The following is a 27,275-nucleotide window of genomic DNA, read 5'->3' as shown; positions in this document are numbered from 1 at the left end:
GTAAATGCTGTTTTTGTTTATTTATTTATTTACTTATTATTTTCTTTTCTTTCCAAAATGACTTGTATAGTTTTTATCCCATTATTTCTTTTTGAATCATCTTCCTCAGTGTTTCCTTGTCAAAAATGTAGGTTTCTCATATTTCATTTGAATAACCTCTATTACCTGTCACTTTTTGCTCTACTGAAATCATCTTCCATTTCTACTCACTGTTGTCCTGGGTTTCTCATAAATTACTTTGAGGTATGTGAGAGCAATGCCCAAGTTCATACCTAGATTTGTAAAAGGTATTGTTTGTATGGTACTATCAAATAGTGACTTGTTTGAAGGAGCACTGCTATCTGGGAGAAGTTGGAGAAAAGTTGGAAGACCCAGAACTTCCAACAAGATCCTAGATGCTTCACTGTAGGATCACAAAACAAGCACCCCAAGACTGACCACCAAACTCCCTACTCTTTCAAATTCCTCCAGACATTAGCATCAGGGGATGAAGAGAGAGGGTCAACATGTTAATGAATGTAAATGAAGCTGAGGGGCCCTACTGTAGATGTGTTGTATTGCTTTTGACCCAGGTAGTATGTGGGTCAGATGTGACCCTTCATCCACAAGAAGCTAAGATAAAAGGGTGACGGATGGGAATGGGATGGGTGGAAGTAGATGCATGTCTTGGTTGGCTACCTCCCTCTCAAGGTACAGTTACATTAGTCAACAGATGGATTGGATTCCTATGACTCAGATGGATTTTGTCCAAGGCTAGAGAATTTGGGTTGGAATCCAAGCCTAGGGATGCCCAACCCAATATTGTAGTCCATACCTTGGAAGAGATCCAAGGAAGAAAAATAAAATTGAAGATATATGTCAACAGTATTCATATTAATGACATATTGGATAAAAATATACAACTTGCTCAGTAATAAGAGAAATTAATCAATAGTATAAAATGATCTTGAAATAGAAAAGAAATCGTATGGAATGTAAATTGTAGTAATAATCAAACAGATGTTTAACTACCACTTTAATATAAACATTGGTAGATTTTTGTACACTAAAACTCATACCATTTGCTTGGTATCAACACTTGTCACCATGATGGAGTGAAATACAGAAGTTATCCATGCTCTAATAGGGAAGATATATCCATAAGAGGCATTTTGGTATGTAAGGCATCCTGATGACAAATGTCTTCTACCTAGTATGTATTTACCTAGTTGTAATATACGGGAGGGGAGCTATGCTCATGGTGATCCGTCTTTGTATCTCTCCGCATCAAGTTTTATCTTAAAATTTTGTATAGTGTTTGCACATACTGTTTTGTTGTCTAATTTGTTCCATGTATGAATCGCTCTGTGTGGGAAACTGTTTCTTTTCAAGTTTTTTCTATATCTTTTTTCAGTTTTTTTCCGTGTCTTCTCGTTTTACCATTGTCCCACACTAACAGGACGTTCCTGTCTAAAACTTCCATTCCTTTCATTATTCTGTAGATAGTCAGCAAATCTCCTCTTTCTCTTCTTTGTCCCAGTGTTGGTAGGTTCAGTTTGTATAGTCTTTGCTCATATGTTAGTTCGGCGAGAGTCGGTGCTAGTTTGGTTGTCGCTCTTTGTAATCTTTCTAGTTTCTTAATATTCTTTTTGGAACTGGGTGTCCAAAGTGATGCTGCGTACTCAAGTTTTGGTCTTATTTATGCGTGTATGCTATAAGAGAGATGCAAAGATCATTATATATTTTTAGAGATTGCGAGGTGTTCAAAGTTTGTTTGAGAAACTGGCATTGTGTAGGTTCTACCAATGAGAGTTCATCATTCTGGATAAAGGGTCAGGTATGGTGTAGCTCCTTTTACATGTTTATGGGAACATCTCTAAACAGGTTGGACTCTCATCTAACCACATGTTATAGAATGGACAAATGCAAAGATTGGACTTCAAGCATTCTATTGACTAGTGTAACCCTACTTTTAAGTAGGAAGAAGCCTTTGGTACATAGATTGATAGTTCTGTGCTCAATATGTTAAGATTATCATCTAGCACTCAATAGTACCAACACTAATAGGTTTAGCCACAGAAATAAATAACCCCAGATGCAGTCATCACACAGGAGACACTGAACACCTCATTCTACACTGCCACACCCTAGCATTTCTCAGATGACATAGGTGAGTCCAGTAGGGAGACTCAAACCAGAACTGAAATAAATGTGCCATTAGATGTCTGTAGTTATGGTACAAATGAAAATAAAAGGGAAGAAATTTCTTTGTGAGAAAGAATATAAATGTATTTAGTGTTGTAAAACTAAATTGAAGGGGATTGGAATCTTGAGTTTGGGAGTATGGTGGGAAGTGTCAGGAGTGATGAGTGGGTTCTGCTTGTAAGTGATAAAATAGGAAAGTGCATGGTGGAGTGGAGGGAAGTGTCTTCAAAGATAATGCAGGCAAGGGTGATATTGGAATGGGAAGTGTGGGTTTTTGTAAGTACAATCAGTCCAGGTAGTGAGGAAAGAGGCTTTTTGAATTAATATAAATGAATGTAGACTTTTGAGAGGAATGGAAATATAGTGGTGCTGGAAATCTCAATGTTAGAGTGGGAGGTGAACCAGTAGATGGAGTGATAGGGAGGTTTAGGGTGCTGGGTAAGGATTATAGTGGAGAGATGATATTAAAGATGTGTTTAGGGAGTTGATGATAGCAGATACCATATTTAAGAAGACAGTCAAAGGGAAATGGAGGTGGAGGGATAGGCTATTGATAGGGCATTAATGGACTCTATAGTGGTATCCAAAGGGAGGATTGGAAGAGATTTTGAATATTCATGTTTTCAGGTGAGAGTGAGAGAGTGGAAGAAGAGAAATTGAGAATGGAGGAAAAGTGGAGTGGAGAAGAAGGAGAAGGGAGGGGGGTAGAAAATTGCTGAGAGTAAACAAATTCAATGAGAGGGATAAAATGAAAGAATACCAGGAGAAGCTGAGAGAAGTATGGGATGTGGTGAGTACTAAAGGGAGAATAGAAGAATAATGTGTATATTTCAAGTAGGAAGTGACAGATTGTGTGAAGATGGTACATAGGATAAGGAAAATGGGAGGGAAGAGGAGGAGAGGTAGTAATTGGTGAGATGAAGAGGTGAAGGTATTGGTTGAAGAAGAAAGGACATGAGGATTGGTTATTAAGTATAAGTAGGGAAGCATATGAGAGGTACTAGAGGAGATGAGCAAAATGCAATGTGAGGGAGGCAGAGGAGAGGGCATGTGTAAAATGGGGTAGGAATTTGACATGGTATTATGAAAATAATAAAAAGGACATTCTAATAAGCTCTCTTCACTCCTTCACTCCATCATTTCATCTTGTTCTTGGTCTTCCCTGCAAGTTTACTCCATCCATCTCTGCTAGTCTTCATTCTTTCCACGTGCCCAAACCATCCTAGTATTCTTTCATCTACCATATCAGCTCCCTTTATACTCCCACCACAGTTCCCTAACACTTCATCTCAAACACATGAAAATTCCACCATTCTGCCTCACTTTATTTCCAAGTATTTATCCCATACAGTGCTGTAGGTATAATTACCCCTTCATAAAATCACTTCACATCCATCCCTAGATACCTATTTCTTATGACACTTTTGATTCCTCCCAAGACATTTACTTGCTTCCTTTACAGTTTGCCTCCATCCCCACTCCTCCATTTCCTGCTATAGGTGACCGTAGATACTTAAAACTGTTCACTTTGTCTAACCTCTCTCCTATAAGACTTCCCTTTTATATACTCATGTACATCTCATCACCTTGCTTTTACCCACATTTACTTTCAACTTCCTCTTATTGCATACCTTCACAAACTGCCTTAGACTCTACCCAGCCACAAGCAGTGTCATCACTAAACAATAACTGGCCCACCTTCCACTTCCCTCCAGTCTTGAACCATCCATCTGTCCATCACCTTCACAAACTGGATACTGAAGGAATGTATAGACGAACTAACAGAAAAAATATACAAAATAATTGAATGCTCACTCAAAGAAGGAAAACAACCAGGAGACTGGAAAAATGCCAATATAGTGCCCTAACAAGTACAATAGTTAAAATTTGCGAGAGAATCATCATAGATGGACAAAATATCTGGAGGAGAAAAATATACTGAACCTGAGGCAATTTGGATTCAGACAAGGAAGATCATGTACCACTAATCTAATTTGTTTCTATTCAAGATTGATAGATATATTGCAAGAAAGGGATGGCTGGGCAGACTGTGCATTACTGGACCTACAAAAGGCATTTGTTTAAGTACCACTCAGAAAATTACTATATAAGCTGGAAAGAATTGGAGGCATACATGGAAAACTATTGAATTGGATGGAGGATTTCCTACATGGAAGAAAAATGAGAGTGGTGCTCAGACAAATATTCAAAATGGGAAGAAATGAGTAGTGGCATCCCACAGGGATCAGTACTAGCTCCGATAATGTTTGCTATATATGTAAATGACATGGACGAAGGCATTGAAAGTTACATGAACTGTTTTGCGGATGATGCAAAATTATTAAAGAGAATAAACTTCGAAATAGACTGTGACTCACTGCAGAGGGATCTGAACAAAGTCTCAGAGTAGAGCAAGAGATGGGAGGTAGAATTCAGCATCAAGAATTGCAGTATGATTGAATTTGGAAAAAGCAAGTAGAGAATAACAGGACAGTATAAAATTGATGGAAAAGAAGTAAAGAAAGTAAATTCTGAAAGGGACCTATGAGTAATCATCACCAAAGACATGTTGCCAGATAAACATATGAATAAAATAGTTGGAGATCAATAAAAGTGGCCTTCAAATACCTGGATAAAGAAATGATCAAGAAAATATTACAAACACTGATAAGGCCAAAACTGGAATATGCAGCGCTGATATGGTCACCCAGTACAAAAAAGAATATAAGAAAATTAGAAAGAATACAAAGAGCAATGACAAAGTTGGTCCCAACACTTGCAAACCTAACATATGAACAAAAACTGGTTGAACTGGAATACATATACCTTTCATACCACCCATCCATATACACATTAAACAACCATAATGACATTACACAACCCTAGCGAAGCCCCACCTTCACTGAAGACTACTACTCTCACCATTCCTAACCCTAACTAAAGCTCTATTACTCACATAAAAATTTTTGACTACCTTTAAAAGCTTTCCCTATATCCCATATATCAGCAGTACCTCTCACACCACCTTCATGTCTACATAATCACAAGCTTCCTCAAAGTCCATAAAGACCCAAAACACCTTCTTGCCAGAAGCTTCTTGCAAATCTGCATTACCACAAAAATGTGATCCATGCTCCTTCAACCTTTCCTAAACATAAACTGTTCCTCAACAGGTACTCCTGTTCCTCTCCTAATCCTCTCAATTTACCCCCTCCCATATGCTTTTCCAATGACATTCAAACTGATCCATCTAAAAACTACTACATTCATATTTATCCTCATTTTCTTTGTAAAACAGGACTATACTCGCACTCCTCCTATCCTTTGGCATACTGCCCTCTCTTAGGCTCACATTAAACAACCTCACTAGCCAAACCACTATAACTGTTCCTCCCTTTGTCAGTCACTCCACATGACACCCATCCCACTCAAGTGCCTCACCAATTTTCATCATTTCCAGTGCTCTTTGTAATGTCTTTTCCTATATCTATGTTATTTTACTCTCCCATCATAGTCATCTTCCTAGTTCATTCCACTGCCACAATCAATCCCTTCATGACCACCTCCACATTTGGGAACTCTCTGAAATACTCTAACCGTCTTCTCCTTACTGCCTTTACTTTTATTACCATCTGTCCATGTGCACCTTTTATCTTTTGCTCTGTACCTAACTCACCCCCTCACTTTCTTAATTTTCCTTCTAAGATATCTTTTTATTTTAAATTTTTAATTGTATTCCTACTCCATTTTACATCTTTTCTCTTTGCCTCCCTTATCATATGTTTTGCTTCTCCTTTCTTCTCTTACCTCTCATATGTTTCCCTAGGTCTACCTTGCAAGCAATCCACATATGCTCACTTCTTCCCTGCTACCACTGCCTTTATCATGTCATCCCACCATTCACTACCCTTTCTTCTATTCCCTCCCATACTCCTCATCTCGCATACCATCCTTGCACATTATCTCTTTCTCCCTAAAACACAGCCATTTTTCTACTCTTACCTCCCCTCTTTTACTTATCACCTTGCATACATCTTGCACCATCTGATATTCCTTCATTTGGTATGGAGTTATTGATTTATAAGCCAACCTAGTAAGTGTTTTTAGTCACTTTGGAGCCATGGGTTTTCTGCAAGAGATCAGGGGTAAAAAAATTATTGGTTGTGGTTTTGTGTTTACTTGGAGTTGAGGATCTATTGTTTGTTTTTGGAAGTGCCAGAGTTTCTCTGTTGGTGACTGATGGTCATCTCGGTGAGGTGCACCTTTCAGGTCAGCATTTTGAACATCTCCATTTCCAGTGATGGTAAGATTCTGGTACTTCTGGATGAGCTGATACATCTCATGTTAGGGGTAGCAGCAATCTCCAAGATGTGATGCTTTAGATCAGGTGAGGCCAAGACAACAGGAGGCTCTGGATGATGTTACTATTACCATTCCAGGCTCTTTGGCTCACTTGATGGTAATAACAGTTGTTGTTTTTGTGTCTCAAGCTTGAAACCTGCAGCCACATACTGGTAGGCAACAGTCCTTGGGCATTTTCATAGATTGCTCTGGGAAGAAACTTTAGGCTGTTGTCTGTGTTATATTAGTGTTGAACTGTTTTTATGTTACCAGCCAATAGTAGGAGGGAAGCAGTCACTGGTCACTTTATATTTGTGAAAAAGTGAAGAAAATACATTTGAAGATAATAGAGGAGTAGTATTTGTTTCCTCTGTTTTGCTTTTTATGCATTTTATAAAATTGGGTGGTTATTCATATCACTTGTCAGTATGTGGTTCATAATTTGAGTTCAGTCCTTGGGGGCTGATGTATTTACCTAGTTGTATTTTACGGGATGAGAGCTATGCTTGTAGTGACCCGTTTTCGTATCTCCCCGCATCCAGTTTATTCTTAAAATTGTTATTAGTTTTGGCACTCACTGTTTCTCCATTTAGTTAGTTCCAGACATCAGTCACTCTATGTGGAAAGCTATTCTTTTTCAGGTCTCTTCTGTAACTGTCCTTCTTTAGCTTCTTTTCGTGTCCACTTGTTTCTCTTCTGTCCCAGTTTGATAAGTCATCTCAATTGAGAATTTCCATCCCATTCATAATTCTGTAAATGGTCAACAAATCACCACTTTCTCTTCTTTGTTCCAGTGTTGATAGATGTAATTTCTCCAATCTTTGTTCGTATGTCAAATTTGATAGTGTAGGTGCCATTTTTGTTGCTGCTCTTTGGATTCTTTCTAATTTGTTTATGTTCTTTTTTGTGCTAGGTGCTCATAGTGTTGCAGCATACAATAGTTTAGGTCTTATTAGTGTAACCACTATTTTCTTTGACATTTCTTCATCCATGTAGTCGAAGGCCACTTTCATTGAGCTTAATAAGTTAAAAGTCTCTCCAAATAATTTATTGACATGTTTATCAGGTGTCAAGTCACTTGGGATAATCACTCTCAGGTCCCTTTCTGAATCGACTTTTTTGACTTCCTTGTTTCCAATTTTATATTGACCTGATACTCTATTTTTGCTTTTTCCAAATTCCATTATGCTGCATTTCTTAATGTTGAAGTTCATATCACATCTTTGACTCCATTACCATATTTTGTCTAGGTCCTCTTGTAGCGATCTACAATCTTCTGTTCTTACTCTCTTGAGTAATTTGACATCATCAGCAAAAAGTTCATGTAACAATTTACTCCCCCATCCATATCATTTATATACAGTATATGGCAAACATTAAAGGAGCCAATACAGAGCCTTGTGGAATGCCACTCCTCACATCTTCCCAGTTTAAGTTCATGTAACAATTTACTCCCTCATCCATATTATTTATGTATATGGCAAACATTAAAGGAGCTAATACAGAGCCTTGGGGGACGCCACTCTTCACATCTTCCCAGTTTGAATTTTTGTCTCTAAGTACCACTCTCATTTTTCTCCCAATTTAGAAATCTTCATCCATTCCAGTAGCTTACCTTGTATTCCTCCTATTATTTCAATTTTTCTAATTAATTTTTTATGTGGTACTTTGTCAAATGCCTTCTGCAAGTCCAAGAAGGCCAATCTGTCCAGCCATCTCTTTCTTGTATTATCTCAATTAATCTCGAGTAAAAGCATATTAAGTTTGTGGTACATGATCTTCCACTTCTAAAACCAAATTGTTTAGGGTTTACTACTTTATTTTCTTCCAAGTGTTTGGTCCATTTGGAGAAGATAGTGCTTTTGTTTTTTGTGTATTCAGTGAAAGTGGGTAATGTGGATTGTGGCATTATTCTAGTTTCCTGTATTAGTTCTATGTATGTTGTGTTTGTGTAGGAACTGAAGTGGCTCAAAGTATTTGCAATACCCTTTATGTTTATTTGTAATATGTTTAGAATATGTTTTTGGATATGGGATGTGTGGTGGCTGCAACAAGAAATCTTTGTATACTGGTTTGTGTTGTCAAGGGTGGTACCTTTGAGGTGGCTCATGATTAGCATGTGTCACACTTGGTGGACACGTGTAGTTTATAGATTTTGCGCATACAGGAGGTACATTGGTCAGTGTTGGTTTCTATGTTTCATGTAGTTCTCTACAAAATTGGCTGGTATCGCAGCTGTCATCTCTCCGACCTACTCCATACTTCCTAATGATTGATTTACTTACCATGTTCTTCCCTGCTTTAACATTGAAGTCACTGACAACCAACATATAGTTTAATTATTTCTTGATTTACTACCTGATGTACATCATCAAAGGACTCAATTTTGTCATCTGATCTCTGAAGTTAGTGCATGAAACTCAATTTTTAGAGTGTATCCTTTGCTTTGCCAAATCACATTGCAAGCTACCTATCTAATATACTACTGAGTTTCAATTCCCAGCAATCTCTTAATAAATCAAGAATCCTACTCCACTGGATATTTCCTTATCTTTACCTATATTAGAATAGTGGTGATTGTCTTGTAGCTGCACGAGATTTTCTTCCATTGGAGCTCTGTTCCATAATATTTAAAGTGATGTTCTTCACTTCATTCAACAAACTCTACAGCTTGTAATTTTCTAAGAGTCTCATGTTGAATGTGCAGATTCTTATCTTCTTTAGATTCTTTAGTTTCCAGCTTGGACAGTGCTTATGCCGCGTCCACACGGTCGAGCTGTGCCTGGCAGACTTTGCCCTTACCGGGCAAAGTCCGCAGACTGCCTGCGAAGTGTCCACACGGCCGACGATGGTGGTCGGAGGTTAGTTGGCTGCAAGCAGAGATTGGGAGGGAGTGGTTCAGCGCGGTACGATAACCATGGTTCCCGCCTGCATTAAAAAGAAAAACAAGAAATCATGGAGACATGTCTGATGCTGGGAGTGGTTACAAAGACGTGATTTAATGGGAAGCTCAGTGACAATCCTACGTGAATTGCAGGCAGAATGAAAATGAACAATTGTTTTGCAATTACATGAGAATGAACATAAGCAGCTTTTCTGTTCTCCTTTTGAAAGTGGAGCCATATATACAAAGGCAAGAGACAAATATGAGAAAAAGCATAACACCAATAGCACGTCTTGTTGAGACCAATACACTAATACTAGGTGCGGACATGGTGGTAAAGGTAACTTCGGTCTGTACTGAGCGGGTTTGCTAACTTTGCTTGCACCTCGCCTGCATTTTGCAGCGATGTTAGCCCTCCATCCACTGCCCACAATTGGCACCGGGAACGGACAGTTTGATGGTTTGCCCGCTGAAATTGCCTGTTGTCAAACAAAGCCCTCGTGCCCGGCGGACAGTGCTCGACCTTGTGGACATGGCATTACATTCAGCGGCACACTGTTCATAAACATAGAAAATAATGTGATTGGACCTTTAGGTGACAATGACCTAACAGGAATGCCTGCTTTTACCCAATTGCAGTAGTTGGAGCTGTACTCATAGGTTCCTTTTTCTTTGCCTCCACCCTGAATTAAACTGTGCTTTAAATTTTTTATGGTGTTGATATGGATTATATTTTGTGCAACTTGTTCTTTAAGTCTTCACTTCTGTGTGGAAAGCGGTCTTTCATAGTATCTTTGAAACAAGTTGGGTCTTTCAGAGTTTTACTACCTCTTTTTGATCTTTCATCCCAAACCAGCAAATCCTGTCCATTTTTTCTATACCTTCCTCTGATCTGAATATCAATATCTTGTTGCCTTTCTCTGCTTTTTCAGAGTGGGAAGTCATAGTTTTATCAGTCTTTCCTCATATGTCTTGTCATTTAGTTTTTCTCTTAACCTTCTTTAGTTGTGATGACCACCTATGATAACATTGTGCTCTGTATACTAGTTTAGGAGGTTGTGGCAGTATCTCAGATTTTTCTTCTCCTCCTCCTCCTCTTGTAGCCACTAAAATAAACCACCCATGTCAAGATGTCAATTCTTAAAAAATCAGACTTTAGTCAGCTGTAAAAACAATTTAGCTTGTATGTGTGTGTCTATCCACATCTTGTTGGTTCTCTTTTCACTGTATCATATGGGCCATTATTATATTTAAATGAGTATTATACCATGATACTTTATTTCTATCAGCTTCTCATTCTTCATATTTAAACCTCTCAGTTAAGTTCACCCATCAGGACCTCATTTTCACTTATCTCGCCTGTTTTCCAAAATTGTGATAAGTGGTAGAATCCAAGTATATACCCACCTTGCACTCATTCCTTAAAAAATTATATATATATATATATATATATATATACACACACACACACACTTTCAACGAACGGACGGCTTGAAGAACGTTCTGAAGAAAAGTGCCGATTGTGGATCCCAACGCAAAGAGAAGTGCCTTTTTGTATTTACAGGGTGGGGGGGAAATTGCTCGTGGGGTAGTGGGAAAGTAAGGAAAGAGGAGAAGGGGAGGGATTGCTGGGGAAATGGAAGGAAATGAGGAAGTAGAGGACTTGGCCCAAGCAGACCGCCGAAAAGTAAACAAACGACCGCAAGACCAACTGGAAGACGACGAAATGTCTAATAAGAATGTAAAGATTAGAAGTATAGATAGGAACAATACAGTAGAAAGTGATGAGAATATTTTCAAGGGATTTAAAGAGGGTGGGGGGGACACAAACCCCCCCCGACTGACAAGACTAGAGGAGAAGGTTGATAAGGTGATCGAGGACTTGGAGAGTAGGTTAGGTCATATGAACACCATTTTACAAAGGGTTGAAAGATTGGAAGAACTAGAAAAGGCGAATAAAAACTTAACTGATGAAATAGAAGACCTAAAAAGACAGTTAAGAGATGTAAAGGTGGAGAATGAGGAATTGAAGAAGAATAGTAAAGAAAACAGAAAGACAATAGCTAAAGAAGCTAAGAATTGGAAAACAACCCAAGAAGGAAATAAGGTTTCATTCACTGACATAGTCAAACAGCAATTGAAAGAACATACTGAAGACTCAGTTATTAAAGTGATGAGACAAAAGGAGAATATAGTAAGAGATTTAGCAGACAAGAAGAAATGTATAATTATATTAGGAATGGAAGAGAAACACAACCCAGATAGAACCACAAGAATCAAAGAGGAAAATGAAAAAGTAAGCCAATTACTAGAATCAGTTCAGGAAGATGAACCAGAAATTATGAAACAAATCGAAGAGAAATTTAGACTCGGAAAGTATAGCACAGACAAGACCAGACCAATTAAGATTAAATTCAAGTCACAAACGACGGCAGAGAATATCTTATCCAAAACAGGGAAACTAGCAACAAGTGAACAATATAAAAAGGTATGGATAAAAAGGGAAATGAATAAAGAGGAAAGAGAGGAAGAAAAACAGAAAAGACTGGAAGCTAAGGCAAAAAACGAGAACAGAACGGAGTCAGAGAAAGAGAGATTCTATTGGAGAGTAGTGAACATGAAACTAAGGAAGTTCGACATACAAAAGAAAAATATAAGGGAAACAGAGAACACAATGGAAGTGGCAGAAAACTAAGAGTGTCTTACACAAATATAGATGGATTAATAACAGGATTGAATGAGCTGAATGATTATTTGAAGGAAAAAGAACCGGACATAATGGGAATTGTAGAAACAAAATTAAAAGGCCCACTACCACCCAACAGTGTAGGACATGATGCATACAATTATTGGATTAGAAACAGAGAGAAAAAGCAAGGGGGTGGAGTTATGTTCCTGACTAAGAAGGATATAAATGTGAAAGGTGTCATATATGGAAAGAATACAGTAGAGATGATTATGATAGAAGTGGAAGACATAGATAAGAAGAGCAGAAAATTTGTGATAAATTATGTGCCTCCAAAAACAGCCTCATGGGAGGAGAGTGAACATAAAAGTATGTTAGAGGACACAAAGATAACATTAAATAAAATAATGGAAGATGGAGGAAGAATAGTTATGATGGGCGACTTTAATTGCAAAGAAATCTGCTGGGAAGAAATGACAGTAAAGGGTGGAGACGACTCATGGGGAAACGCTCTACTTGAGATGATTATTGACCACACAATGACACAATGGATACAGGAGAACACTAGGTATAGAAATGAAGAAGAACCATCGAGACTAGACTTATTAATTACATCTGAACCTAGAATAGTGGACAAGATTGAATATAAAACACCAATAGGTAAAAGTGACCACATATTGATTGAACTGGAACTTAATGAAGAAAAATATATCAAAAGAAATGAACAATATAGAAAAGGAAGAATGATGTATGAAAAAACAAACTTTGATAAAATAAGAGAATTCTTTCAACAAGAAAACTGGGAAGAAATTTACAAAGAAGAAACATCAGTGGAAGAGAAATGGAATATTTTGACAAAAATTTACAAAAAAGGAGTGGAAAAGTATGTCCCAAGACAAAAACAAGAAAAAGAATATGTAAAATGCTGGTACAACAAAAGTTGTAGGGAGTTTAAAGACAAAAGAGACAAAGCCTGGACCAGATGGAAAAAAGACAGACCTGAAAAATGGAAAATATATACTTGTTATAGAAATGAATATGTACAAACGTGCAGAGACGAAAACAGAAAATACGAAAAAGATGTCATAGAAAAGTGTAAAGATCAACCAAACCTATTCTACAGATTTGTAAACAATAAACTGAAAAACAAACAAGACTTGGAGAAATTAAGACAAGGGGGAGTTGAATACACAGAGGAAATGGAAATGGCGGAAATTATGAACAAACATTTTAAATCCGTGTTTACAAGGGAGAACATACAACCTGAAGAGAACGAATGGAAAGAGAAAGTCCCCCCTATGAAAGAAATAGAAGTAACAAAGAATGAATGAAATATTGAAATAATTGAGTAATCTTGATGTCAGAAAATCGCATGGACCAGATGAAATAGCAAACTGGATTTTGAAAGAATGCAGGAATGAACTGGCAGACAAAATACATAGCATAATAAACAGTTCCTTGAAAGAAGGAAAAGTTCCAGAAGATTGGAAAAAAGCAAATATAGTACCTATATATAAAGGAGGAAATAAAGAAGAACCTACCAACTATAGACCAGTCTCTCTAACAAGTACAATAGCAAAAATTTGTGAAAGAATTATCAAAAGTAGATGGGTAAAATATTTAGAAAAAAAAGTGCTAAATCCAAGGCAATTTGGATTCAGACAAGGACGATCATGCGTCACCAATTTAATATGTTTCTATTCAAGGCTAATAGATATAATACAAGAAAGAGATGGATGGGCTGATTGTGCATTTCTAGACCTAAAAAAAGCTTTTGACAAAGTACCACATAAGAAGTTGCTTAAGAAACTAGAATCTGAAGGAGGAATACAAGGTAAATTACTAAATTGGATGGAAGACTTTTTGCAAAAAAGAAAAATGAGAGTAGTGATAAGAAACCAGCACTCAAAATGGAATGAAGTAATAAGCGGTGTCCCGCAGGGAACAGTTCTGGCCCCAATAATGTTTGCTATATATATTAATGATATGGATGAAGGAATTGAAAGCTATATGAGCTTCTTTGCAGACGATGCAAAACTACTGAAAAGAGTGAAAACTGAAGAAGATTGTGAATCACTACAGAGAGATCTAAATAAAGTACAGGAATGGAGTAGGAAGTGGGAGATGGAGTTCAATACAAAAAAGTGTAGTATAATGGAATTTGGAAAAAGCAAAAACAGAATAACAGGATCATATAATTTGGGAGAAGAAGGAATAAAAAAAGTAGAAAATGAGAAGGACCTGGGAGTCATTGTTATGAATAATATGTCACCTGAGAAACATATAAATAAGATTTTTGGAGAAACTTATAATTTAATAAGAACAATCAAAGTGGCATTTACATACCTGGATGAAGAAATGGTGAGGAAAATCCTAATCACCCTGATAAGACCAAGATTGGAATATGCAGCAACGATATGGTCACCAAGTACAAAAAAATGTATAAAAAACTTGAAAGAATACAAAGAGCAATTACAAAACTGGCACCAACACTCTCAAAACTATCATATGAAGAGAGACTACAAAAATTTGAACTACAGACACTAGAGCAAAGAAGAGAGAGAGGAGATTTGATAGCTATTTACAGAATCATGAAAGGCATAGAAATTACTGATAGAGAGAATCTGATAAAATGGGATGACAGAAATACAAGAGGACACGGAAAGAAAATAAAAAAAGACAGCTATAGAAGAGATTTGAAAAAGAACAGCTTTCCTCACAGAGTAATAGACAGTTGGAACAAGTTAGATGAGAAAGTGGTGTGTGCAAAAACAATACATGAATTTAAAAATTGTTTAGATAAAATGAGAAATGAAGACGGGACCCCACGAGCATAGCTCCCCTTCCCGTAAAATACAACTAGGTAAATACACACATACCCTCTCACCGAATGGACGGCGAGAACTGGTGTTCCAAAGAAAAAGGACAAACTACGTGGATCTCAACATCCAGAGAAGTGCCTTTTTGTATTTATAGGGAAGGGGAGTGCTCGTGGAATAGTGGGGAAGTGATAGGGAAGGGATATTGAGGGAAATGGAAGGAAATGAGGAAGGGGAGGACTTAGTCCAGGAGTCCAGACGGCTGGTAAACAAACGCCGAACGGACGACTTGGATTTCGATGATGGGACTAACAAAATTGTAAAGATCAGAAACATAGATAAGAGCAGTTCAATGGAAGGTGAGGATAATAATTTCCAAGGATTTAATGAGGGGGCGGCAGATACCAACCTCCCCCGACTGGCAAAACTGGAGGAAAAACTTGAAAAAATGACTGAGCACTGGGAGGTTAGGTTTGGCAAAATGTCAAAAATTGCCGAGAGAGTTGAAAAATTGGAAGAACTAGAGAAGGCGAACAAAAACTTAACTGATGAAATAGAAGACCTAAAAAGACAGTTAAGAGAAGTGAAAGTGGAGAATGAAGAATTAAAGAGGAATAATAAAGAAAACAAAGAGGCCATAGCTAAAGAAGCTAAGAGATGGAAGACAATCCAAGAAGACAATAAAGTTTCATTCACTGACATAATTAAACAGCAAATGAAAGAACATACTGAAGACTCGGTTATTAAAGTGATGAGACAAAAGGAGAATATAGTAAGAGAATTAGCAGATAAAAAGAAATGTATAATTATATTAGGAATGGAAGAGAAACACAACCCAGATAGAACCACAAGAATCAAGGAGGAAAATGAAAAAGTAATCCGATTACTAGAATCAGTTCAGGAAGATGAACCGGAAATTATGAAGCAAATCGAAGAGAAATTTAGACTCGGAAAGTATAGTACAGATAAGACCAGACCAATTAAGATTAAATTCAGGTCACAAACGACGGCAGAGAATATCTTATCCAAAACAGGGAAACTAGCAACAAGTGAACAATATAAAAAGGTATGGATAAAAAGGGAAATGAATAAAGAGGAAAGAGAGGAAGAAAAACAGAAAAGACTTCAAGCTAAGGAAAAAAACGAGAACAGAACGGAGTCAGAAAAAGAGAGATTCTGTTGGAGAGTAGTAAATATGAAACTAAGGAAATTCGACATACAAGAGAAAAACAAAAGGGAAACAGAGAACACAATGGAAGTGGCAGAAAACTAAGAGTGTCTTACACAAATATAGATGGATTAATAACAGGATTGAATGAGCTGAATGATTATTTGAAGGAAAAAGAACTGGACATAATGGGAATTGTAGAAACAAAATTAAAAGGTCCACTACCACCCAACAGTGTAGGACATGATGCATATAATTATTGGATTAGAAACAGAGAGACAAAGCAAGGGGGTGGAGTTATGTTCCTGACTAAGAAGGATATAAACGTGAGGTGTGTCACATATGGAAAGAATACAGTAGAGATGATTATGATGGAAGAAGAAGACAGAGATAAGAAGAACAGAAAGTTTGTGATAAATTATGTGCCTCCGAAAACAGCCTCGTGGGAAGAGAGTGAACATAAAAGTATGTTAGAGGACACAAAGATAGCATTAAATAAGATAATGGAAGATGGAGGAAGAATAGTTATGATGGGCGACTTTAATTGCAAAGAAATCTGCTGGGAAGAGATGACAGTAAAGGGTGGAGACGACTCATGGGGAAACACTCTACTTGAGATGATTACTGACCATACAATGACACAATGGATACAGGAGAACACTAGGTATAGAAATGAGGAAGAACCATCGAGACTAGACCTAATAATTACATCTGAACCTAGAATAGTGGACAAGATTGAATATAAAACACCAATAAGTAAAAGTGACCACATATTGATTGAACTGGAACTTAATGAAGAAAAATATATGAAAAGAAATGAACAATATAGAAAAGGAAGAATGATGTATGAAAAAACAAACTTTGATAAAATAAGAGAATTCTTTCAAAAAGAAAACTGGGAAGAAATATACAAAGAAGAAACAACAGTGGAAGAGAAATGGAATATTTTGAAAAAAAAAAAAAAAATTATATACAAAAAAGGAGTGGAAAAGTATGTCCCAAGACAAAAACAAGAAAAAGAATATGTAAAATGCTGGTACAACAAAAGTTGTAGGGAGTTAAAAGACAAAAGAGACAAAGCTTGGACCAGATGGAAAAAAGACAGAAGACCTGAAAAATGGAAAATATATACTTGTTATAGAAATGAATATGTACAAACGTGCAGAGAGGAAAAGAGAAAATATGAAAAAGATGTCATAGAAAAGTGTAAAGATCAACCAAAACTATTCTACAGATTTGTAAACAATAAACTGAAAAACAAACAAGACTTGGAGAAATTAAGACAAGGGGGAGTTGAATACACAGAGGAAATGGAAATGGCAGAAATTATGAACAAACATTTTAGATCAGTGTTTACAAGGGAGAACATACAACCTGAAGAGAACGAATGGAAAGAGAAAGTCCCCCCCTATAAAAGAAATAGAAGTAACAAAGAATGAATGAAATATTAGTAATCTTGATGTCAGAAAATCGCATGGACCAGATGAAATAGCAAACTGGATTTTGAAAGAATGCAGGAATGAACTGGCAGACAAAATACATAGCATAATAAACAGTTCCTTGAAAGAAGGAAAAGTTCCAGAAGATTGGAAAAAAGCAAATATAGTACCTATATATAAAGGAGGAAATAAAGAACCTACCAACTATAGACCAGTCTCTCTAACAAGTACAATAGCAAAAATTTGTGAAAGAATTATCAAAAGTAGATGGGTAAAATATTTAGAAAAAAAAGTGCTAAATCCAAGGCAATTTGGATTCAGACAAGGACGATCATGCGTCACCAATTTAATATGTTTCTATTCAAGGCTAATAGATATAATACAAGAAAGAGATGGATGGGCTGATTGTGCATTTCTAGACCTAAAAAAAGCTTTTGACAAAGTACCACATAAGAAGTTGCTTAAGAAATTAGAAACTGAAGGAGGAATACAGGGCAAACTGCTAAATTGGATGGAAGACTTTTTGCAAGAAAGAAAAATGAGAGTAGTGATAAGAGACCAACACTCAAAATGGGATGAAGTAATAAGCGGTGTCCCGCAGGGAACAGTTCTGGCCCCAATAATGTTTGCTATATATATTAATGATATGGACGAAGGAATTGAAAGCTATATGAGCTTCTTTGCAGATGATGCAAAACTACTGAAAAGAATGAAAACAGAAGAAGATTGTGAATCACTACAGAGAGATCTAAATAAAGTACAGGAATGGAGTAGGAAGTGGGAGATGGAGTTCAATACAAAAAAGTGTAGTATAATGGAATTTGGAAAAAGCAAAAACAGAATAACAGGATCATATAAATTGGGAGAAGAAGGAATAAAAAAAGTAGAAAATGAGAAGGACCTGGGAGTCATTGTTATGAATAATATGTCACCTGAGAAACATATAAATAAGGTTTTTGGAGAAACTTATAATCTAATAAGAACAATCAAAGTTGCATTTACATACCTGGATGAAGAAATGGTGAAGAAAATTCTAATCACCTGATAAGACCAAGATTGGAATATGCAGCAACAATATGGTCACCAAGTACAAAAAAATGTATAAAAAAAACTTGAAAGAATACAAAGAGCAATTACAAAATTGGCACCTACACTCTCAAAACTATCATATGAAGAGAGACTAGCAAAACTTGAACTACAGACACCAGAGCAAAGAAGAGAGAGAGGAGATTTGATAGCTATTTACAGAATCATGAAAGGCATAGAAATTACTGATAGAGAGAATCTGATAAAATGGGATGACAGAAATACAAGAGGCCACGGAAAGAAAATTAAAAAAGACAGCTATAGAAGAGATTTGAAAAAGAACAGCTTTCCTCACAGAGTAATAGACAGTTGGAACAAGTTAAATGAGAAAGTGGTGTGTGCAAAAACAATACATGAATTAAAATAGTTTAGATAAAATGAGATATGAAGACGGGACACCACGAGCATAGCTCCCCTTCCCGTAAAATACAACTAGGTAAATACACACACACACAAATTAGACAAAGAAACAGTGTGTGCAAACACTACTCAAGATTTTAAGAAAAAACTTGATGCTGAGAGATACAAAGATGGGTTACCACAAGCATAGCTTCCTTCCCGTATAATACAACTAGGTAAATACACATATCCCAAGGGGTTTTCCCCACTCACAAGGGAGGTAGCCGAAGTCAAAAGGCATAATTCCACTCCCACCCATTTCATCACAATCCACTCAATTCCCACTCACCACCCCTCTTTTCCTGGCTCCCCCTGGATGACTGGTCATCCTTGTATCTCACCCATTCCCATGGGTTAGAAGCAAGACTGCACATCCACAGTATGGGTGCTTTATTCAGTGACTCCCCCTCTTCGCCCCCTTGTGCAGAAAAAGAGAAGATATAGAAAAATCCCTTTGTGCTGCTTCAAAATATCATTCACATGTAACCACTCCCTAACCCCCTATCCTCCACCCACTTCCTTCCATGCATCACAGCATCATCCATATACAACTATTCTCCACTTGCCCCTATCTTCTGTCTTCTTTCTCAGCAACCATTTCATCCTCAGTTGCCAGATTATTAATACATACATATACCAAGGCTTTTTCCCCCTTTCAAAGGAGGTGGCCAAAAAGAAAAAGGCATAAAATCATTTCCGCCCATTCCATCCCTAAATACACTCCACTTTCTTTCACCCTCCCTTTTACCTTAGCACCTCCTGGATGATGGGTCATCCCTGCACCTTGTCCACTGCCCTTGGTCAGAGGCAGTGTCGCAAGTCACAGCACATCCACAGCAAGGCCGCTTCATTAAATCGGCGACCCACCTCCCCTCTCCGTCCCCCCATGCATAAAAGGAGAAGACGGGGAGAAATCCCTTCGGGCTGTGTCAAATTTTGCTCACACATACTACCTCACCTCCCATCCCCCACCCATTCCACCTCATGTATCACATCATCCATATACAACCATTCTCCATTCACCCCTGTCTTCTGTCCTCTCCCGTCCTTCCTCAACAGATATTCCCCTCTTCCCCAAAGCCCCCTTCACCCCATCCATCCATCTCATCCTAGGGCCTCCCCTCATGTTCACTCCCTCCACATCTGCCTTCCATACCTCTTTTACTAGTCTTTCTTCACTCATTCTTTCCATGTGTCCAAACCATCCTAATACTCTTTCATCAACCCTATCTCCCAACTCCCTTTCCCCCCTGTTCTCCTCCTCACCTCCTCATTTCTCTCTCTATCTAGCCTAGTAACCCCCATCATACTTCTCAGACACCTCATCTCAAACACATTCAAACACCTTTTCTCTTGCCTCTTTATGTTCCATGTTTCTGCCCCATACAGTGCTGTTGGCACAATCACTCCTTCATACAGTCTCCTCTTCGCATCCATTCCCAAATGTCTATTCCTCATTACACTTTTTAATCCACCAAGGCATTTACTCGCTTCTCTCAATTTACATTCTACCTCCACCTCCACTCCACCTTTTCCTGCCACATTTGCACCCAAGTATCTAAAACTATTCACTTCCTCCAGTCTCTCACCCTTAATGCTCACTTCCAGTCTGCTGCCACTTTCACCCCTTGTACATCTCATCACCTTACATTTACCCACATCTATCTTCAGCTTCCATCTCTCACACTTTCCCAAACTCTGTCACTAACTTCCTCAATCCCTCCAATCCTGCCACAAGTGCAGTGTTGTCTGCAAACAACAGATTATTAATATTAACAATAAATCGGCATTGTTCTTCTCATTGTAGCATCTCTTGAATGAAGGGTCATCCCTGTCCCCTGCCAGATTGCTTGAATCAGAGGCAGTACAGCAAGATGCAGTACCTCTATGGCAGGGTCTAATAACCAGAGCTGGTTTATTTATACTGACTTATTATATGGTGCCTCCAAGAATAATTTCCTCACCCATTTAAAACCACCATTCATATGTTTTGCACTATCTTTGTTGCTTGGCAGACTTTACCCTTACATCCAGAATACTCTTCACCCCATCCCTCCACCTCATTTTTAGTCTTCCCCTCAAGATCCCTCCAACCCCTTCTGCTTTCTACACACCTTTTACTACTCATCACTTATTCTCTCCATGTGCCCATACTATCTCAGTACCTTTCATCCACCTTCTCTGCCACCCCAAATCTCTGCTTCACCTTCCTTATTTCTCTGTCAATCCTTGTAACACCCACTACGATTCTTTTACTGTTCAAACACTTTTAGAGTATTCCTTTTTGCCTCCTTCAGATGGTGTGCTGATGGCCTAATTAGACGTGTGGTGGTCTGACATTCACTTTGTTGTGGGTTAAAATCCCACACTTCTCAATGATTCACAGCAGTTACCATTACCTGTCCCAATGGTTGAGGCGCATAACAGGGCAAAGATGACTTTTTGGCTGTGGCTCTGTGCCTCCTGGCATAAGCTCCTCACTTTCCTTCTGATTTCACTCCATACAGTGCCATAGTTACAGTCTGCTCTTTTGCATTTGAGATGCATTACACCAGATTCCATAATCCACCAAACTCCCACAGAAGTTAACCCTGAAGTGAGGTCACAACTAAAGACAGACAAGAGTAACAATGGCATAACTACTGTACATTCAGGTCCTCCTCACAGAATCAGCCCATCAGCAGACATCAAATGCCCAAGATACAACCATCACACAGAAGACATAGAACTCCTAATATGCTCTCTCTCACTCACTCCCTACAGACAATGATATGATCTCTTTACTGAGTGACTTGTGGGCTGAACTGATGGCCATGGGTACCTACTTGAGAGCTGTGAGTCATGTGCAAAAGAGAACCAGAGCAATGGATTGATTGAATTTTATAGTAATGGTTTTCCAGGTTTTGCCAACTGGAAACCCTCAGTCTTCAATGGCTGGCAGCATTCCTCAGGTCCTTGCATAGATCTCTGGGAAGAAACATTGAATTGTTGTTTGAACATGTTAGTGTGAGACATGTGTGTCGCTAGTATATAGTAGTAGTAGGAGAGGAACAATCATCAGTTGTCAGCTCCCCATATGTGAAAAAGTGGAAATACAGTCAATGATAACAAGAGCCAGGGCCTTGACAAGAGACTTAATTGTTAGTTCCTTGAGGCTGCATTTCCAGGTGGAGGCAAGACGATCTATTGGTTTTGAAGTGTATGGCAAAGAGAGGGTTCTCTGATGTGTGCATTGCAGGCCCACCACGTGCTCATTTTTGGTCTTTCTAGTCAGAAACACTTAAAGCAACTGTTGATTAATTGATTGACGACTTCCACTTACTTTAGTGTTGTGCATTAGGGCTAGAATGTCATTAGTCATTTCATCCAATGTTGTATTGGTTTCTCACTTTTACATGCACCTTTGCTTTCCATCCCTTAATTTTTTCCTTATAGCCTTCCAATATTCTTTGACCTCTCTCATAAGCATGTCTTTAATGGAATTGTTTTTGCCCAGGTTTCCTTTCCCATCAGCTTTTCTTTCAAATCCACTCGATACCACATCAATTGAATAATAGCAATTACTATTCCCTGTAGTTTGTACCATTCATACTGCTCAAAACTTGCTTTTGTGCATGTTCTCATACTTTTTGTGCATTTTGATGAATTATTGCTCATAACACTTGCCTAATATTAACTGCCATCATTATATTTTAATTCTCAGTGAAGGTTTCAGTGTGTGCACATGCAGCGTATTCTGTATTGTACAGGCGGGTCCCATTTAGCAAGATCTTGAAATTTGCATCACCACTTATTCAAAGAACACATTGAATTCTAACTTGCAAGAATTGATTCAAGTATCATGCTGAAGCAAGCTCCCAATCTGAAAATTATGGTGATTTTATATAATTTATGTGTCAGAGTTTTTTTTTGGCCTTCATGGATTTGGAAAAGGCATATGACATGGTGGACTCACTGTGGGTTTTTTTGCAGATATATGTACATACATATACATATACCAAGGCTTTTTCCCCCATACAAGGGAGGTAGCCAAAAAGGAAAAGGCATAAAATCATTCTCACCCATTCCATCCCTGAATACTCTCCACACCCCTCCACCCTCCCTCTCATCTTAGCACCTCCTGGATGACGGGTCATCCCTGCACCTTGTCCAGTGCCCTAGGTCAGAACCAGTGACGCCATACACAGCACATCCACAGCAAGGCCGCTTCATTAAATCGGCGACCCCCCCTCTCCGTCCCCCCATTGCATAAAAGGAGAAGACGGGGAGAAATCCCTTCGGGCTGCATCAAATTTTGCTCACACATATTACCTCACCCCCCCATCCCCCCCCCCCCTTCCACCTCATGCATCACAACATCATCCATATACAACCATTCTTCATTCACCCCTGTCTTCTGTCCTCTCCCGTCCTTCCTCAACAGACATTCCCCTCTTCCCCAAAGCCCCCTTCACCCCATCCATCCACCTCATCCTAGGACGTCCCCTCATGTTCACTCCCTCCACATCTGCCTTCCATACCTCTTTTACTAGTCTTTCTTCACTCATTCTTTCCATGTGTCCAAACCATCCCAATACTCTTTCATCAACCCTATCTCCCAACTTCCTTTCCACCCCTGTTCTCCTCCTCACCTCATTTCTCACTCTATCTAGCCTAGTAACCCCCATCATACTTCTCAGACACCTCATCTCAAACATATTCAAACTCCTTCTCTCTTCCTCTCTTATGTTCCATGTTTCTGCCCCATACAGTGCTGTTGGCATAATCACTCCTTCATACAGTCTCCTCTTAGCATCCATTCCCAAATGTCTATTCCTCATTACACTCTTTAATCCACCAAGGCTTTTACTCGCTTCTCTCAATCTACATTCTACCTCCACTTTCACTCCACCTTTTCCTGCCACATTTGCACCCAAGTATCTAAAACTATCCACTTCCTCCAGTTGCTCTCCCTTGATGCTCACTTTCAGTCTACTGCCACTTTCACCCCTTGTACATCTCATCACCTTACTTTTACCCACATTTATCTTTAGCTTTCTTCTATCACATACTCTCCCAAACTCTGTCACCAACTTTCTCAATCCCTCCTCCAATCCTGCCACAATTGCAGTGTCGTCTGCAAACAACAGCTGGCTCACCTCCCACATTTCTCCATATTTGTGATCAGGAGAAAATTGTTAAGGGCAATCAAGAGTTTTTACAAGAGTAGTAGAGCCTGTGTTAGAATTAAAAATGGAGAGAGCAAGTGGTTACAGGGGATTGGAGATGGTTACAGAAAATGGAGAAAAGTTAGAGATGAGCTAGTTATTGTTTGCTGACAACATTGTGCTTATGGCAGGGTCAGAGAGAGGATTAAGGGAGTTAGTGATGGAGTTTGGGAAAGTATATAATAGAAAGTTGAAGGTAAATATGGGTAAAAGTAAGGTGGCTAGAAAGGGAAGAGTGGAGGTGGAGGTAAATTGTAGATTGAGAGAAGCAAATAAGTGCCTTGGGGTATTAAAAAGTGTAATGAGAAATTTGGTAATGGATGCAAAGAGGAGATTATGTGAAAGGATGATTGTGCCGACCACTGTTTGGGGCAGAGACATGGAATTTAAGTGAGGCAGAGAGGAAAAGTTTAAATGTGTACAAAGAAGGTTGTAGAAGAGAAGAAGCGAGCATTCACAGATTGGTTACAAAAGAGGACAGGGGAGTCATATGAGACGTACAAAGAAAAGAAAAGAGAAGTAAAGCAAAAGGTAAAGGAGGCAAAGAGGAGAGCAGATGTGAAATGGGGTAGGAGTATGACAGAAAATTTTGAAAGTAATAAAAAGATGTTTTGGAAAGAAATTAAGAGAGGAAGAGGAGGTGAATCAAGTAGGGAAGAAAAGGTAAAAGGTACAGATGGAGAGTTGATAATGGAAGAGATGGCAGTGAGGGGAAGATGGGCAGAATATTTTAGGGAGTTGCTGAATGTGAAGGAGGATAGGGAGGGAAAGATAGCTGCAGTGGGAAATACGAAGAAAATGAGAGTGATGAGTGAGGAGAATGGAGGAGAAATAAGGAAGGATGAGGTGAAGGCAGTTGTAAAGATGATGAAAGCAGGTAAGGCACCTGGTCTGGATGGATGTCATGCAGAATGTCTGAAAAAGGGAGGTTCAGTGATGGTGGACTGGTTGGTGAGATTATTTAATGTTTGCTGGAGAGAGGGTAGAGTACCGGAGGACTGGAGTAGTGCCTGTATAGTTCCTCTTTACAAGGGAAAAGGGGACAAGTGTGAATGTAGTAATTTCAGAGGGATTAGCCTGTTGAGTGTAGTAGGGAAGGCTTATGGGAGAATCTTAATTGAGAGGATTAGGAGAGGAACAGGAGTAATTGGTGAGGAACAGTGTGGATTTAGGACGGGTAGAGGTTGTGTAGATCAGATCTTTGTGGTAAGACAGATATGTGAGAAAGCTATAGGAAAGGGGAAGGATGTTTTTTGGGCTTTTATGGATCTGGAAAAGGCTTATGATAGGGTAGACAGAAAGGCACTGTGGGAGGTTATGCAGATTTATGGGATAGGAGGAAAGCTTTTGGGAGCTGTCAAGAGTTTTTATGTGAGTAGTAGAGCATGTGTTAGGATTGGAAATGGAGAGAGTGAGTGGTTTGAAGTAAAGGTGGGACTTCGTCAAGGATGTGTTATGTCGCCCTGGCTGTTCAACTTATACATGGATGGGGTGGTGCGAGAGGTGAATGCTAGGGTAGTGAGTCAGGGATTGGAGATGGTTAAAGAAAATGGAGAAAAGTGGGAGGTGAGCCAGCTGTTGTTTGCAGACGACACTGCGCTTGTGGCAGGGTCAGAGGAGGGATTGAGGAAGCTGGTGGCAGAGTTTGGGAGAGTATGTGATAGAAGAAAGCTAAAGATAAATGTGGGTAAAAGTAAGGTGATGAGATGTACAAGGGGTGAAAGTGGCAGTAGACTGGAAGTGAACATTAAGGGAGAGCGACTGGAGGAAGTGGATAGTTTTAGATACTTGGGTGCAAGTGTAGCAGGAAAAGGTGGAGTGAAGGTGGAGGTAGAATGTAGATTGAGAGAAGCGAGTAAATGCCTTGGTGGTTTAAAGAGTGTAATGAGAAATAGACATTTGGGAATGGATGCGAAGAGGAGACTGTATGAAGGAGTGATTGTGCCAACAGCATTGTATGGGGCAGAAACGTGGAACATAAGAGAAGAAGAGAGAAGGAGTTTGAATGTGTTTGAGATGAGGTGTCTGAGAAGTATGGTGGGGGTTACTAGGCTGGATAGAGTGAGAAATGAGGAGGTGAGGAGGAGAACAGGGGTGAAAAAGGATTTGGGAGATAGGGTTGATGAAAGAATATTAGGATGGTTTGGACACATGGAAAGAATGAGTGAAGAAAGACTAGTAAAAGAGGTATGGAAGGCAGATGTGGAGGGAGTGAACATGAGGGGACGTCCTAGGATGAGGTGGATGGATGGGGTGAAGGGGGCTTTGGGGAAGAGGGGAATGTCTGTTGAGGAAGGAAGGGAGAGGACGGAAGACAGAGGTGAGTGGAGAATGGTTGTATATGGATGATGTTGTGACTGCATGAGGAGGAATGGGCGGGGGGGTGGGGGGGGGTGGGGTAGTATGTGTGAGTAAATTTTGACGCAGCCCGAAGGGATTTCTCCCCGTCCTCTCCTTATATGCAAAGGGGGACGGAGAGGGGGGGTCGCCGATTAAATGAAGCGGCCTTGCTGTGGATGTACTGTGTCTTGCGACACTGCTTCTGACCCAGGGCGGTGGGCAGGGTGCAGGGATGACCCGTCATCCAGGAGGTGCTCAGATGAGAGGAAGGGTGGGAGGGGTGTGGAGTGTATTTAGGGATGAAATGGGTGGGAGTGTTTTTATGCCTTTCCCTTTTTGGCTACCTCCCTTGGAAGGGGGAAAAAGCCTTGGTATATGTATGTATGTATGAGATGAAATGTCTGAGAAATATGGTAGAGGTTTCAAGGTTGGATAGAGTGAAAAACTATGAGGGGGAGAGATGGGGGTGAAAAAGGAGATGGGAGATAGGGTTGAAAGAGGATTGGGATGGTTTGGACACATGGAAAGAATGTAGATGGCAGAGGTGGATGAAGTGAATATGAGGGGGCAACTGAAGAGGAGATGGATGGATGGATGGGGAGAAAGGGGTGTTGAGCAGGGAATGGAAAAGGCGGGAGATAGGGGCAAGTGGAGAATGGGTACATATAGATGATATTGTGATGCGAGGGAGTGATTATATATTTACCTAGTATTTACATAGT

The 27,275-nt window shown here is 39.1% G+C and overlaps 1 protein-coding gene across 8 annotated transcripts in view; it reads left to right on the top strand.

The window, feature by feature from the left end:
• Positions 1 to 27,275, top strand: part of Chi (LIM domain-binding protein 2 Chi) — a 499,269-nt gene that overhangs the window by 431,439 nt on the left and 40,555 nt on the right. The gene's annotated exons all lie outside the window — the stretch shown is intronic.

This window comes from Oratosquilla oratoria, chromosome 1 (assembly GCF_046742065.1).
Source record: "Oratosquilla oratoria isolate Oo_2021 chromosome 1, ASM4674206v1, whole genome shotgun sequence".
Taxonomy (NCBI): domain Eukaryota; kingdom Metazoa; phylum Arthropoda; class Malacostraca; order Stomatopoda; family Squillidae; genus Oratosquilla; species Oratosquilla oratoria.
The sequence above is the reverse complement of the archived record's forward strand: the minus strand, read 5'-3'. Positions and strand labels throughout refer to the sequence as shown.